The sequence below is a fragment of the Lissotriton vulgaris genome, chromosome 3_1 (assembly GCF_964263255.1).
Source record: "Lissotriton vulgaris chromosome 3_1, aLisVul1.2, whole genome shotgun sequence".
Taxonomy (NCBI): domain Eukaryota; kingdom Metazoa; phylum Chordata; class Amphibia; order Caudata; family Salamandridae; genus Lissotriton; species Lissotriton vulgaris.
Genome location: NC_141689.1, coordinates 747,645,148 through 747,663,038, shown reverse-complemented (window position 1 = coordinate 747,663,038; position 17,891 = coordinate 747,645,148).

Below are 17,891 nucleotides of genomic sequence, written 5' to 3'. Positions count from 1 at the left end.
GATTAATGTTTAGTATTTTGCAATATTTTTAATATTTTGGAATTAATCATCCAACATTGATTGGTAAAAACTGATATACGGGGCTAATGGAAATTCAAATGGCAACCTTCATGTTGCCACAGGCCGATCCACGGCAAGATTTTAGTCCATTGCCCATCGTATTAATGAGAGGGGTTATTTGCCGATCCACGGCAATATTATTTCGTAAATTCCTCGTTTTAAATTTGTGAGGTCTTTAAATGAATAAGAATATGAGCAATTACTAGATGAAATAGTGTTGTTTAATCACAGTCATGCTATTGTAGAATTATATGCACTAGCAAGATGGCGCTCACGCGTCAGTCCTCTCTCTATGCTTACCATCTTGAGTTGTTTGTGTATTTTGAAATAAAATGGCGCCTAATCGCGCGTTGCGGTGTAACAAACATTGATGAATGAAGCGTGGCTTCCGAAACGCGTCTGTGCGAGTAAAAGTTGCTTCTAAGGAGAATTCCCGTGTGTGCTGTCCTTATTTCCACCCGGGACCGGGAGGGAGAGAGCTTTCAAATTTTGAAGCGCGAGGCTCTGACGCGCTTGGACTTGCACCCGCTGTAAGAGTGCCCCGGACTTTGGAGCAGCGAGCCAGGATATATATATATATATATATATATATACACACACACACACACACACACACACACACACACACCCGCACACACACGCACACACACACACACACACAAACACACGTGTGTAGCGTGCCAATGAGAATATATTACCATGCTGTGACAGGAAATGTTACTCTGTTACCAGGCAACACACCAGTCATGTTCTTTAGCAACCTAGTATGTGGTGAACCACATTGAGAATCGAAATTATCTGTGATGTATGTTATTTGAAAGTCATTCATGCAAGGAGATCTACATAGCCTTTCTGAACATTCCTCGCAACTCCTCTATCACTAACAATGTACATCAGAGTGTGGTCTGAATGTATGCTGAAAGTTAATCACCAAATGCTAGGTGAGATACACAGCTCCGTGTGCGTCGAGAGACACGTTGACTCATCTTACACTGTGCATCATATGTAGCCTCCCACTCCTCTGTGCCTAATAGTATAAATATACTGTATGAACATTTCTTTTTCCAAGCAGCTTTATATTTATACCAATATTGGAGACGAATTATTGCAAATATTCAGGTCAAAGTTCACATGAAGACTTAATTTGTTAATGGCTGAATTCTCCTTCCTTCACTCAAATGTGGTTGCGCGTGTCCATCCTTCTGCCTTGTGATGTATGTATGTGCTTACTGTTAGGTGGTATGAAGAATAGATGTTTTACATGAAGGAGTTATATTTCAACAGCCTGTTACTGCACATTGCGAAATGTAAAGAAAAATAAAATCACCTGACTTAATTTGCTTGTGTTGTTTCCTTTTTCCACAAAGGGTTAAGCGGGCATGTTGAAAAGCACCAAAGCAATTGGTACAAATGTTTCTTTGTAAATCAGCACAACATTTAAAATTCAGGCAGCCATCTATTTACCTATGTGTTAAGCACTGGTTTGTCCAAATTCCCTAGATACCACAGCCTGTCCAAGCATGGCTACGAGTAAAAGGGTGACAGCACGAGGGGGCCAAGATTTACCAATAAAAAGCAGAGGGAAAAGATTCTATTCTCACCACAACGTATTCAAGAATTCACTAAAATCACAAAAACGATAACCATATTAAACAGCACTTCCCCGAACTACCTCATATCTGGGAACCTTAGTAGGCATGATTGAGGCATCTCTGGTAAAAGGACCATGATTTCATTTGAACATAAAGTACAACATTACTGGAGCAGTGCAACAGAACAGCAGGAAAAAGTCTGCAGTGCTACAGTGCACTAGCAAAACTCTGTATAGAGAAGCAGTGACCAGATTGAGTTCATCCCAGTAAACGTTTATGGAGGAGGTTCTATTTTCTTTTATGTTCCATTGTGTCTACTTTTCATGACAGACAGAGCATGCATATATTTCAAGATGGGGAATGCCAAACAGGGATATTGTGACATCCTGGCATGTTAGCAGGTAAAGAAGTCAACTCTACTTCTACTAAGCACTTATAGATTAATTCTCCAAGTGTCCATAGATGCTATACCCTCCTATAACTCCTCGTGGCTTTTAACTGTATTTATTTAGAACATTGATGGGCAATCAATATGATGGCAAAAGGGTGTTTGGTATTAGACAGTGATCCTATCAGGGCATTGCAGATAGAGTTTAAGAGGATGATTCCATGCTCCTTGCACCACTGTTCATAACAGCTTATTTCAATAAAATACCCATAACAACTCTGGAAGCTGAATAATAGTGGCATGTTCCCAAGACTAGGTATCCAGCATATGTCCTTTCCAGACTGGTAGAGAAAACAATTGTCATTCACTCCACGCAGAATCCTAAATATTGCATTGTTTTAAGTCCTTTCCACTTTGGATGTAATTAATGATCTGATTGAGCTACTTATTGTTGAATCTTTTGCGAAAGCTGAACTTTATAGCGAAGTGGCTAGCAGGAAAAGACATGATAACACTTGAAATGTTGATGCACAATATAACTCCCCATTGAATTCTCTCCCATTTTAACAGTAGAACAATGCAATTTGCGCACTTTATAAAACCCAAAATCATATCAAATCATATTTGTTCCAATAACTTTTTTTTAATAAATTCTCTTAATGTAATTTCCTGATGCCAGGACACTCTTGGGTTTTGGCATGCTTTATAAAACCTAAAAACAAATACAATCAATAGAAAGGTGCTTTAAAAGTATGTTAAATATTTCATATTTAAATATTTTAGTGGATAACTTTACTAAATGGCAAGAAGTGTGTAGGTTCTACCCTTGAATAGTTATCTGCAAAATTCTTTATGGCAACAGTTGTGTTTGATAGGTTATTATCAGGACGTTCAAGAAACTAGGCCCCCTGTGACATTTTTCTTGGAACAGATGGTAATGCAATTTGAGACACAGCCTTTGGGAGGTCTTTGCTATAGCTGCAATGCAATGTTGAACAGGCTGCCAGGTTGCTATGTTTGTCCCACATGTTGACAAATGTGGTAGGGAAAAACTGTCTTCCTCCACCTGTACATGATCTCCACTGCATGTATGAGGGATTAGTGTCTCTATCCGATGCCTTTCCTTCAAGCCACAGCAACCAGCCTATGAGCAGAATGAGCGGACATGGTGACACCACATAAGACCTTACATACAGGTCTTTGTTTAGAAAACGTAATCTGGCACATTGTCCCTCACTTCACAGCTGTGCTGCAGTGGCAATATGCAAAGCTTTGGTGCTATTCCTTTTGCCCTTTTCTAACTTTGCATTTTCACTCCTGCTTTGACCTTCTGCTCTATAGAACCTGTGCTCTGCAGCCTAAGTTCACTCACCTCTCACGTCGAATCTCTTCTGTCTTCTTGTCTGTCTCCTGCATGACTTACCGTAGGAGATTGTCAGCCTTTATCAACTTCTGCCAGCCTTCTGCTGGGACGCTTTCCAAGCTCAGTCATCTCAGGCCAGACTCTTCTTAGGGACAAGTCTTTGGCTGCACTTGCCTCTAAAATCATATTTCCTCCTTTACCATGTAGTTGGAGCGAGAATGTGAGTAGGAAGAATTAAGACATGCCAAACAACTGTTCGTAGTGACAGGTCTGTGCTTATGAATGAAAACATCTTCAAAGCTGAGTAATAAATATTAGTAAACATTTGACTAAATTTAACATTTTGATAAAACCTTTTTTCATGAGAAGGGTAGAAGGACTGGAGATATTGCTCAATACACTTTTCTTAGATGTTAAGACAAACATTCATTTTGGGAATGATAACTAGGAAACAATTATCAAAATTCACCGATGCGTACTAATGTTTTCGAAATCAGTCCTAAAACTGAGATCCATTATTGGAAACAATAAAAGAAAGTAACCCCAACAGTGGACAGATATCACTTAGGAGATATTGTCAGATAACTAAAATGCTGCCGGCCAGTTTTAAACAGAAACCAAATGGATCACTGTTCTTAAAATCACATGTATCTCTCATATCACAGTAATTACTTGTGAAGGAGACAGTTACTTCATGGAATCCAAAGAAACAATACACTGTATTGGAACATTGGAATGTAGAGCACTCCATTGAATACAATGGAGTGCTCCATGCTTCTACAGGCAGGTAAAAGCCCGCAGAGCAATATTCCAATGTTGTTTGAACAAAGGCCCCTCGGAACCCCAGGTGATTTCAATCCCCTCGGGCTCCGAGAGACCTTTGTTTTATTTGTTAGAACATTCTTCCCTCAAGTGCCTCTATTAGCCTTATAGCCCTTCTAGCTTTTGATTACATTCTTTGAAAGTCCAGTGGGCAAGGACAAGCGTAGCACTGCAGTGTGCCTTTTTCAAAGACCTGAAGAGAGACACAGAATTCTACAAGGCAGTTTTTTTTTTTATTTGGTTCAAACCATGCTGAATGTTAACGGTTTCTTGTTCTAAACTTTGAGTGGGATGAGCATTGTTTTCAAATTAAGTACTTTGCTATATTCTCCACAAATTTGCCATCTTGTTCTGTACTTTGCATGGCCCTGTTTAAATACAAATCAATAATGTATTTGCTATATCCATTGGCATAATAGGCAGATTAGACAATCAGAGTAAGTGATTGGTTTGGACTAGGACAGATTAGGGGGGTGCATGGCGGTGGCATTTAAGTAAATTACTTTAAAAAAGATTGTTTACTTTTACATTAAGCACACCCCCTTCTCTGCTCTAGTTGGAATCTCAACTAACCTCAGGTACACGGATGGTATATTAGATAGAAGAAAACAAATCTAACTACCTCAGTGCATATATTCCATTGGAAATTTATGACGATACCAGCAGTTCTCAGAGTTGATTTGCAAACCCTAACTCCGACTGATAGTAAGTTTTCTCTGATAAATGAAGCAACATTCCTTTTCTATCATATTCCAATCTGACATATTTTTGCTGCCGGTTTAGTCTATTTGTTTCAAGAAAAGAAACATATTGTAGGTGGATCATGGCAAATAGATGTTTATTGATGGGGTATTTATGTGATACAAGAAATACTTTGACACCCACTCCCCTTAACACCTTCCTTTGCCCTGCGATTCCCAGAGAATAGTCAGTCTGTTTTGGCCAAATTCCCATTTCACCCCTTTCATATTGAGTGAGCTAACATTGCCAACACACCTGGAATACTTGTGTGGGGTGTACCATTGTTATATTCCAGAAACAAGGGAAATTATGGGTTGCAAGGCAAAGTAAGACGGCTGGCTAGATGAATTACAAATCCCATCATGCCCTCACCTGTCTGAACAAGCCATAGTTTCCTGTGGGCGATGCAGTACAAAGCTGAATTCAGAATAGATGTGAGAACACCCACCATCACTATCGACAACAGCAATAACTGGATCATAAGGCCCAGTAGCATCATTACAGGATTGGTATTTACATTTAGGCATTGGTAAACGCAGTGCTGATGCACAGAGAAAAGAGCCCGAAAAAAGTTTAGCACCCCTGAACATTGAGCGGCTGGTCCAGGCCTATCCGGACGACTCAACAGAGGTTACATTGATTAAAACCCATTGCGGTATTGGTATGGGAAAAGAGTCCAATGGCCACTGCTCAGCAGGCTGGCGATAAGCTATCTGGCTTGCCCTGTTGCAAGTGTCTCTTCTGAACGTGTTTTCGGTGCTGCTAGTTCCATTGTAACAGTGAGAAGGACCAGTCTCTCACTCAAAAACGTGGAGAGGTTAACAATGATCAAAATGAATCAGCACTTCATACCACCGAATTACACAATACATGAATCAAGGGAGGAAGATGAGGACAGCGGCTCAGACGACAGAAGTAGTGTGTTACATGATGATTACCTACTTTTGGTTGAACCCCCAGAGTTTGAGGACGAGCTATACTTCCCTGACAATAAGGCTTGCACTTACTGTCTTCCTCCCTTGTTTTCCTTTATTTGTTTGTCTGTCTTTCCGGTTACAAAGTTTGAATCACAACAAATCCATCACCACCGTCGTCTACTCTTTTTATTTCAATAAACAAGTTTCAGGTGTCTGCATTTCACAGTACAGTTCTTCGAATCCTGCTCCTCCGCTCCATTCTCCTGAATCTCCCTAAATCCATTGTCCTCAAGACAGATGATGATTGGCTGATGCAAAATAGAAGAACAAATAAAATCTTTCCTAATCCCTCCATAAGAAGTGGAACATGATGATGATTACTGTTGCTAATGGCTATCCTCCTTTCTGAGGCGAGATAGACTGCCCAGCATTAACTGAAAATGAGATGGGACAGGTAATGAACAATGCCATGCATTGGCCGCAGACTGAGTGATTTGGTTGTTGTTTGTTGTGCATGAAGTTATTTCATAGTGTACTATATGTAATAATCATCATTCTACACACTAAAAGTAACTCAAGGCAATTTTCCCCTTCTTGCAATTATTTCAAATAAGAAATGTGTGCTTCTACTGCAACCTGATACATTGCTTTTGAATACAGGAAGGGGACCCAATCTGTATACTGCACACAGAGTAGGACAACAGACCCATGATGACATTGGCGAGATAGATGGCCCCTTAACTTAAGATGAGAAGGAACAGGTAATGAAATTGAATGGCATGCGTTGGACACTTGACTCTGAGTGATTGGTGTTTGTGTTTTTGTTGTTTGTTGTGCATGAAGTGAAGTCAAAGTATACTAGTCTTACTGTATAAACTAAAGAGTGACTCAAGTCAATAATATTTCTACTATTGTTGTTTAATAACAAAATTGTACTTCTACTGCAGGCCGATCTTCACAGTCACTCAGTACAAGTATCGAAGATGATTGATGGAATAATAAGTCAGGACATTTCATAAGGGGCATAAAAATTAAACAAGTCAACAACAACCACAGCAGACCTAAAAGTCTGTGTAGCAGTGGAGTCGAGTGTAGCGTTGGTATGACTGTGGTGCATTGATTTAGTCACTTAAATTGTAAAATGCTATGTTGCTGGATATGTGCTTTGTCCAACTCTTTTAAAAGATGTACTCTAAACGGAGGATGTGCTAAACGACGTGCCATCACTGTGGGCCTGCTCTGTCCTGTTGTTGTTGTAGGTCAATGCTGGAAGCAGACTAGAGTAGAGATGATGCATACATGCCACCTCGGAAGGTGTTCTTTTTGCACTACACCATAACTTGTGCATTTTTTTCAACTTTGTTTCTCAATATCCCTTTTGTTTTTCCATCGACAATTACAGACTGGGCCTTACTATATTTCCCTGCGCTATACTTGGGAAAACAATGCACACTTACCTTATCAATAAATCTACATCTGCCAGGCAGGCAGTGGCAACACCCAAGAATGATGGACGAGAGGACCAAGAGGAAGGACGAGATGCAAATGTACAATTTTGACCAGGATAACACAGTAACAGTATCAACTTTCATCATCTTTTAAATAATTTGCGTGGACAGAAGCTTATTATGGGCTACCCTGCTGAGAATGGATGTAGAGAGGAATCTTGTCAACTTTCTAGCCGATCTGCATTCGGATACAAGAGCTAACGTCCGTTACACCCAAGACCTTAAAGTAACGGACGAATTCAGAATAAACCGGGGAGTTCGTCAAGGATGCATTTTGGCCCCATTCCTCTTTAACCTGTATATTAACGAATTGGAGGAATTTCTTCTAAATACTGAAGCAGATTACCCCTTTGTTGAGCGCAAAGGGGTGCCTGTGCTACTTTATGCAGACGATGCTGTTCTTATATCTAGAACAGCAATCGGTCTTCAGAAGTTATTAAATTCCTTCTTTAAATTTATGGAGTCACGTGGCCTAAGCATTAACAACTCCAAGTCCTATGTCATGAAAACAGGAAAGGGTACCCGGAAAACTGCTTCCTTTAGCATAAATGGGGAAAAATCCCTTCAACTAATTCCTTTTCATACCTTGGGGTCCTCTTAGATCATAAATTATCGTGGGGCCCGCAGTGTCCAAAAAGAAGGGCGAAACAACACGGGTAAATGCGGCCATACTTGGCTTTGCAAAAAAAATCGGCAACTGCCCTACGGCCGCATTGCTCAAATTATACCAGGCAAAAAGTGTTGCTGTCGCCTGCTATGGAAGCGAGCTCTGGGGCTATCGCAAGATAAAAGACCTAGAGGTTACAGAAAATAACGTCCTGAAAAAGATACTGAGGTTGCCAAGGGGTATTGGGAACTACTCTGTACATGAGGAGTTGGGGGTCCCCTATTTAGGCGATAGAATAGCAGTAAACCCGGTTCTGTGTTGGCTGAATTGTTGGCTTAATACCGACATTCCACTCACACATGCCCTACTGAAAGAAGCCTTATTGTTAGACGGGAGGTTCAAAGTCCCGTGGGTGAAGTATATAAAGGATTGTTTGACGGCAATTGGCCGTTCTGATTTGTTTTATGCTCCCAACTTGATTACAAAATCCGATGTCACCTCGGTAAAAAATGCCATATTATTGTTAAGATGTACTGCCAGAGAAGAGGTTGAGATACAGAAGGACAGCATTAGGAAACACCTACTACTCAAAACCTGTCCACAAATGGAACCTTATTTGACATGGCCTATGACCAGCTATGAACGGTTTCTGTTAATAAGGTTCCGTTTTGATTTATATCATCTCCTACTGGCGGTACCAAGTGGGGCTCAACGGGGTGAAATGTTGCCAGCTTGTGGCTGCGACGGAAAGTCTCCTCAAGATCTGGCACACTTTCTTTTTATCTGCCCCTATTATTCCACCCCACGGAAACTATACCTTATACCGTGCCTTAAAAAACTGAATTTTGTACAAATCAAACCTGCACTTTACTACCTACAACTACTGAATTGCGACTGTACCTTATTTGTCTGTAACTTTAAAAAAAAGCCATCTGTTTTAGGAAAAGTATGGATGGATAATCATGCTGCGAATGTTTTAGGTGCTTTTTAAACAATATAGTAATTTATGTTTTTAACTAAATACTGCTCATGCTTATAGCGCCCGCTGTACCATCTTTTTCTTTGTACTGTATACTGTGTCTCTTACATGCCACATGAAATGAACTGTCCGGAATGCTTTTAAATGTGTATTTATGAACTGTACTTTTATGATTGTATTATCTACAATCGAATAAAGAGTTTTGAATTGAATTGATTATTTTTTGTCTATAATCTTTACAACAGTGTGTTCATCTTGTTATTATTATCATTAGGTTTGCTCTCTGTTTATGATTCATCCCTACAGATCTTTAAACATTTTCTTTGCTATCTGCAAAAGTAAGCCCGGAACAACTAAACACAAAATGTATGCAATCCGGGTCTCCTTATCAATCATCATCATGCATGCATTTCCTTTTTCTCCCTTAACATATTGATATGGATATGGAAGTCTACAGAGTTTGTTGTTTGTTGTTTGTCCATGCGTACTGTTTTTAATTTTCAAACCTTTCCCCAAACCGCCCTTCCCATCCATTTAACAAACCCTAACCCTCTTCCCCGGGGCTGTGTGACTAAATTAAATGTACACCAATAATTTATCACACGCTTGCTGGAGCGGATGTGGCAAAAGCAAGAATATTTCAATTTCAAGGCAGAGCAAGGATCTTCTTCTGCTTGCCCACCCATGAGCAGTAGATTTTTGAGGTGATTTTTATTTCGCTCAGAGATCTTCATTTATAATTTTATATAAACTATATTCCTACCAAGGTGATGGTAGTGCTTCCACCACTGATCAGTTATCATGATTTTCCTTTTTTTCTATGGACTTTTAGTTGTTGTAACTGTAACTAAGTGTAGCAATGGTTATTGTTTTAATGTTATGCATTTTCCTGTTGGTGCTGCATTATAGAACAACCTACAAAGCTTGTCAATTGAAAATAAAGCTTTTGAACTTACATAGTCTCTGTGTTATTTGGTGTGGACTTACACAAGTGAGGGAGCAAAAGGAAGGGTGTGCATGTGCATTGTTTCCACGGCTGAGAGGTCAGGAGTGTTATGTTCTGTGTTGTCTACTTGTTGGGTATCTTGGGTGGGTTTCTACTAATAGTTATGATGAGACACAACTATAACTAGTCGAGCAGTGGATTGTGGTGGGTTCTGAACTTCTGATTGAGGTGTGAGGATGGTCCAACCTACCATTACCAACATCCTATTTTCTTGTGCAAAGTTCTGTATGTGCAAAATCCCTACAACAGTAGTAGTATGTCCTATCCTATCAAAATAGTAAAATCTGGTTGGGCATTTGTTGGTGGGAATTGTCGAAAAGCCTCAAGATTAACAAAGACTCAAGATCAATAAGAATAGAAGTAGTACACGAGGACAACCCAAAGGACTGGACTCAATGGCTAGAACTACTGGAGAATCTTAGTTTCATTTTAAAACTTTTAAATAAAGAGTGGCCAACTGGGCAAGCTTAGCTACAGGCAGACTAATAGTAGTACTACAGAGAGTCATCATAGCAGAGGCACTTTGAGGCAGGGATAACAAGAATTTTGAAACAGATAGTCCAGATCGAAGGATAATTGTTGGTACAAAATAGCATTAGGAAACGGAAACAATAGGTCGGAGAAAATATGGGGCATAAAAGTTAGGGAATAAGAATTATTAACCCCTCAGCTGCGCCGAACGTTACGCCCCAGTGAGGAACGTTCTATTAAGCGGGCATGGCCGGAATGTTCAGCGGACGTGCGCAGCACTACCGAGGTAGTGCACGCGACGCCCGCTGAACGTGCGCCGCGCGGAAGGGGTTAATATTAAAAACAAGAAGACTTACTAGGGCCAGCAGAAGAGCCCTCGTTGTGGCCCTCCTGTCCCTGGTGTTGTTCCTCTGCTCCTCCCGTCGACTGAGACCCTGTCTTCTTGCCCCTGGGTGCTGATCATGAAAGATATAAGAAAGAGACAAACATTGATGATTGGTGTGAAACAAATCAAATATTTGTAAAGGACGGTAAAAAAAACATTTATGTAAACAACAATTGCAATAAATAAATTGACCTATCTCATCTGGTCAACAAGTAGTATCGGGGGATTCGTGGATCGACTACTTACTTTATCAACACTAATCCAGACTTCCATTCTGATTCCAGGATACTAACTAAGCCTAAGTAGTCTGTACCACCTGACCTAGCCCACCTATTCTAGGCGTGCCAATTGTACATTAAGTATGCGTTTTTACTTCTTTTAGTCCTCAAAAATGCATAAATTGTCAAATGGAGGACACATGACTACATTTTTGCATACACCAAACTGTTGCTTGATTGTTTGATTGATGCTGATGTTCTGCTAGTGCTAAGCCTATTACCACTCATTGAACAAATTACAAAAGGTTCTACTAAGTATCAATCCATCCCTATCTCTTAGTGACAGGACAAAGGAAGGACTAGAGTCACTATAGCATTACATAACTTAATTTCTCTAAAATAAACTCTTACATAAGCACGCTAAGCGAGCGCAAACACAAAGTTGCAAACAAGTAAGATTAGTAGAGCAGAAGAGCACCTGTGTCATAACAATCACAGAAGACTTTTGAACGTAATTTACCTGTAATGTAAGCAGCAGCATTTTAGCTGGTTGGAAAAAAAGATATTCACAATATATAACACAGAGCAGAAGAACAGACACAAAATAGTAATAAATAAATAGTTACTCACCAAGACCCAGGGCCTCTACTCTTAGCAGGTCCAGCAGGTCCTGCTCCCGGTCCGGGATATCGGACCACTGGTGCGTCAATTGGTTCTGGGTGCGCCAGACACCAGAGCAGCGAAACACTGCCCGGCGCACCTTCCCCCACCACTGCTGATGCTCCCGGAGTCCATACCCGGACCCAGGCCTGCCACCTCCTGCCAGGGTTAAGGGGAGGTGGCACTGCACAAAGAAAACCAGTGCAGCCAAATCCAGCCCCCCAAATAAGGCACATGCCTGCACCCCTTGTGGGTGCCGCCTTCCGCAAGGAAGGCGGTCGCTCCTCTGGCTCCGACATCCAGCCCTGTGTCCTTTGGACATTGTTCTGGGTAGGCGGGGTGGGAAAGAAAAGGTAAAAATTAAAAAAGTAAGTAAAAGAAATGAAAAGAGCAGGCAATAGAAAAAGAGTGAAAAAGTAGTTAAAAACACACAAAAAGTAGACAAAAACAAAAAATATAGAATCAGAAAAATAGTCTGAGAGATAATAAATAAAAAAGATCCCAAAAAAGTTTCTAGAAACAAAGGATTGAAAAGATAGAGTCAGGATTGAAAAGCAGGCCCCGAACCATAGCAATAGAGTGAAAAAGAAGATGGCCGGGCCCATTGCGACCACCTGGGCAAGTTTGCGTGATATTTCCCCCCGAGCACGCAAAAAGTGGCGCGAACGCGTAAAAGCGTTCCTGAACAGAAAATAAGCATCGCAGGCGGGACAAGTGAAAACAAGATGGCCGCTCCCATAGGCGACCGCATGGGCAAGTTGGCGAGACATTTCCAACGCAATCACGCAGAAAATATCGCTAACAGGCAGGAAAAGAACTTACATGTCTTCACAATATCCCACAACAACAGTGGGCATGGCTGCATTCGCCTGGAGTCCCAATACATGAACAAACAACAATGCGGCTTAAAACACACCTGTGAAATGGGAGGCACTCACCCGGAGTGGACAGCAGCGCTAAGCAATGTTCCTCATTCTAACATACTGCTGCATTGGTGTGCATGTTGTGGCAAATATCTTGCCCAAACTGGCACGCATGTGCTAATCAAGTCTACTCATCTTCACTTGTATTCAACTGTGATGAGTGTTGATTTGAATGATAATGTGTGACTCAATGCCTATCTGGGTCACAGCCATACACAGGGAGTACATTTTTGTGGAATCACTGTTCCTACATTCATCCATAATTTAATTCTTGATTGATCATGGCCTTGAGACTTCTGTGTGAATTCGAATGTTTTAGTCACATTCAGTGGAGTGTTGAAGCTGGACCAGTAGAAGGCCATGCTAAGACCACTTTACATTGTTGGCCTGTGGAGGGCCAGCCAGAGTCCTTTTGGGATTGACAAGTTCATAGGGAGTGGAAGACTACAGTCCGCAGTGTGATTGCTGTGTCATTGGTAAGCAAACCAAATATGGCAGTCCATGTCGAGGTCCAAGGTGAGTGTCGCTCAGTGTAAAGGGGGACAGTGGGAGGTGTTCTTCCAGGGCATGATGCAGAGGGCAGAGCCAAGCTGAACCCGGCCATATGCCGGAGGTGAATGCTACCACTTCAGTCTAGCCACAAAGCCAGATTCATCATCATCTTTGTCCTCTGATGTGTCAGGTGCCTCACATGCAGGTGGTGGATGTTTTGTCTGCATCACTTTGTGGCAGTGGCACATAAGAGGATGGAGGTGGAAAACCTGCTGCAGTGTGTGGCACTGACACTTCAGGGGAGGGGATGTGGATGTAGTAGTAGCACCAGCATCCATCCGCGCCAGGCCTTGTGGTGGCAATACCATGATGAGGATCTGCAGGGCATAGAATATTCCAGCTACATCACGCTGGTGTGCAGCAGTGGTAAACATTCTTTCCGCCTGCATCTGCTACAAGCTCTCCATCATTCTCCTTGTGTGTCCCAACTCATGGATGACATCGTTGGGTCCACTCTGACTAGGCAGTTGTTCTAGGCTCAGAGTCATGACTCCAGAGATTTTAGCCAGGGCTTGTTGTAGAGCAAGGAGCGGACAGTGGGTGTTTGTTAGGGGCTGTGAGTGGTCCCTGATGGGACTTAGACACCCACGTATGGCATGTAGTTTGGCTACCATGAGGACAAACCCCACCCGCAGCTGGTCAGACATCTCCTCCTGGCACCCTAACACATGGCATTGGAAGCCCATGTATTGGCTCTGGGGGTCCTGGGAGATCGCTGTGGTTGTGGGTGCTTCCTGCTATGTTGTCTCTGCAGGAGGTGGGGATTCATGGATTCAGCTGGGCTGCCCTGCTCCTGGAGGTGGGGTGCTGGAGCTGTCCCTGAGCAGTTGGAGTGCATCGGTGTGGATGTTGGGGAGGTCCTCTTCATCAATAGTGCTGAGTTGTTGGGTCTGCTCTACAGGAGGTGTTGATTCTCCCTCTGCAATGTGAAGGGGAAATGCAGATTGACATTGTGTTCACATGTATGTTCAAGCATTGTACAAGTTTACTGTCAGACTGCATGGCAATGTAGATTGTGACTGTTTAAGAGGAGACATCTATTTGAAGCGGGACACTTGGCATTTCTACACCATCAGGGATGTGAGGTTGTACTTGTACATTGTCATTTCACAGTTTTCTGCTATGCCAAATACGAATGGCCACTTTCTGCACACAAGCGGCAGCAGTTGTGTTGTCTGTTCTGTTGTGAAAGTGTTGCAGTTTGTACCACATTGTTGTACATGTAGGGGTGATCTGCATCTTACTTGTGTGTGCTGCATTGTGGGTGAGTTGCCCCTTCGGCTCTGATTTGGCTGACCCATATCCCTTTCAGGCGGTGTGCCTTTCACTTCTGTGCTTATACAGTGCTGAGATGTTGCAGACTTGCGTAAATTAGGCTCTTGGTCAGAGTTGTAACTCTTGGAGCATGGTTTGTGCTATACTTACTAGTGCATGTGTGCCATTGTGCCCATCTCCCCCCTGTCCCCCAGTCCATGGTCGTTACTCACCCTGTTGCTGTTGGCTCAGGTCATGTTGTGCAGTGTCCGGTCCCCCAACCCCTGCCACCGTCTGCCCAATGATGGCAGTCCATGTCGAGGTCCTCCGTGGGGTTTGTGGGGTTCTGGTTGTCCTCTGTACTTGCTCCGGCTACCACCATGGTGCTTCGCAGTTGTTTGGGTCTTGTTTGTGTTTTTGGTTACCGCTTTTATAGTGATTTTGGCCGCTTGACTTGTGGGACTTGCAGGCTGGCGCTGCTTCTTGCTGGATTTTTTATCGCAGTCATGCCCATTGCAAGTTTTTTTGCATTGGGGTTTAGATTTTTATCGCCATCTAGAGACTTTTATTGCGGACATTTGACGCGTTATCGGGATACTGTTGCATGTTGCCGCCATGTTGTAAATACGATGTTGGCATGGAGTTATTTTCCCACGATAGACGGCGATATGAGAGATTGCGTTAACTGATTTTGGGGACGATTATCGCACGTTCTTGAGAATATCCCCCTTGGTTCAATGCAATCAATCAATCAATCAATCAATCAATCAAAGACATTTATAGAGCGCACTACTTACCCGGAGGGTCTCAAGGCGCTTGAGGGGGGGGGGGGGGTGCTGCTACTGCTCGAACAGCCAGGTCTTGAGCTTCTTCCTGAAGGAGAGGTGGTCTTGGGTCAGGCGCAGGTCGGTCGGGAGGGAGTTCCAGGTCTTGGCGGCAAGGTAGGAGAAGGACCTTCCTCCTGTTGTCATTCTTCGGATGCGGGGGACGGCGGCGAGGGCGTGACTGGCTGATCGGAGATGGCGTTTGGGAGCGTAGAAGTTGATGCGGTTGTTGAGGTAGCTCGGGCCTTGATCGTGTAGGGCTTTGTGTGCGTGGGTGAGGAGACGGAAATTTTTGCTTCCCTTGCAAGCACTCTTGGGCAAGTGAGGTTTTGCACCTTTAGAACTTATTCTCCTTTTGTACCTAATTAAAAAGACTGGCTGCATAGGAGAATTGATATTCTTTTTTCCCTCTGAAATAAACACTCAGAAGGTACCTCCTGTTATGGAAATGTTGTACCCCTTGTTTATTCCCATATGTAGAAGTGATGTCATGGTTTCATATTTTTATGCCCACCCATGCCTCATTTGAAGCTAAGGCTTTAATTGCTACCATTAGCACCATACTTAGGAATCTATCACCGCCAATCTCATCAAAGCCCCTAATTCTTTTTCGGGCGAGCAGACCTAAAAAGCATGCGAAGCATGCTTTGTCTGCGAAGACATCTTTTGTTGGCGTTTTCCTATGAATGTGAGACAGGGAATGTGCACCCGCTTTCCATCGGCGATTTCACCTCGTGGGCGCGCACGCCCAGCCGGCGCCGTGCACATTCCCTGCCTCTGATTCTCACCTAAACACGCAGTCAGGCACACACGCAGGTAGGCACACACACAGACGCAGGCACATACAAGCGCACGCACACACAGCCACACACATGCACATGCACCCCCCCCACACAGCCACGCACGCACCCCCACCACTCACGGGCACGCACACACACACACACACACAGATACAACCCCCCCTCCCACTCACCGTGCTCTTTCTGATTCGTCCGTGTCCCTCTCTCCCTCGGCAGCCATTGGGTGTGTCTCGGCGTGGGAGCTCCACAGCGCTGGTGGTCACTCGGGACGGGACCCGGGACTTCAGCTGCCTTAGCGCTGGGGCTCCCTCTCCAGCAAAGAGCGCGCATGCGCGGGCAGCCCCCGCCCTCAGTTGCAGCCCAGTCCTGAGAGCTGCTTTCGGTTTCCTCTCTAATGAAAACATGCCAACTTGTGACCAATAAACACAGACCTGCCGACTGGTTTAATCAAGCGCATGAGATTAGGTTAGATTCTCCAAATGAGGGTGTATAAAGAGTCTCAGCATTTCAAATTCTCACTGTGGTTAATTTGATGATGAAAAATGTGTTTTTCCTTCGCCAGCCCACTGACTTGCGTTGAAGTCATTCAGGACAGTGAATGAGAGAAGGATGCAAAACGTATCAGTCGTTGCAGAGTGCGTTTGGTATCGTCCTCGTAGCTGGAGTGTTCCTCTCAAATAGGGCGAGTTAGCATGTGTGCCTCATAGTTTTCTTTGCAGTCCCCTCGTGTGTTGTGCTCCATCATGGCATGCTTCTCGTGTCTATATTTCTCAGTCCCATAGTCTTGTCTTGAACCCTTCCACAACTCCAGTTTCAGCTATTTAACCCTGAACTGAGGCAGAGCCTGTATGCGTGTCCGCTGTTTTCCATCCTGAAGCTTCTTGAATTAAAACAGCAATTTCAGTCGGAGCTAGTTTAAGTATTATTTTGCAAAGTAGACTGACATAGCTCAACGATGTTCATCAATCACAGACACGATTTCGCCAAGTTCGCCCAGATCAGTATGCATACCATCAGCCATTCGAGCCCATCACACTCGACCTTTTTGGTTTCTTGGGCCATTTGGGTTTTATCCTTCCTTATAGGAATACTTGTGTATGCACAAACCATTTTGTAAACAGTAGGTGTCAGGGCTGTCCACTCTCCCCGTTTCAGTTAATCCTTTGACATTCTCATTCTTGCCCAACAGACACCAATGCCATAAACTGCTAACCATCTGAAAATGTATCCTATGTATACAAATTCATAACTTTTTTACATTACTTATATATAACACCATACTTACCTACTTTGTCAAAATGCCAATGCATATATTAAAAATACTTTTACAACGCAAACCACTTTCTATTGCAATATTATTGACTACACCAACTCTCAAACTTATCTACTGCGAGACCTATTGCATTGCAAATGCTTGTTTATAAAGGTAACACAAATCTGGATTATGTCAATAACTGTAATTTTATGTTCATTAACGCACACGGTGTTGGGAGGTAGTTAAATACTATGAACATATATAGGATTTCATAAACCAAACTATTTTCCTCTTAAAAAGTAGCTCAATTGCATGCTCAAATTGTTCATTCACATTAATAAATGGTAGACATGCAGGATCCGGTTCGAGGTTGCTATAAGGTGATTAGTACACGGCTTTCCTTGTCCGTACCCTTCAGTTCCAGGTTGGTGGCGACGGGAAGCGGGAAGGATCATTTTCAAAGCACCCCTTCTTGCAAAGCTTGGCATAAATGCTGCTCCTTTTTCAAGAATTGTTTTAACTTTGAACTATTTTCACTACTCTTTTGACAAGTCAGCGACATTGCT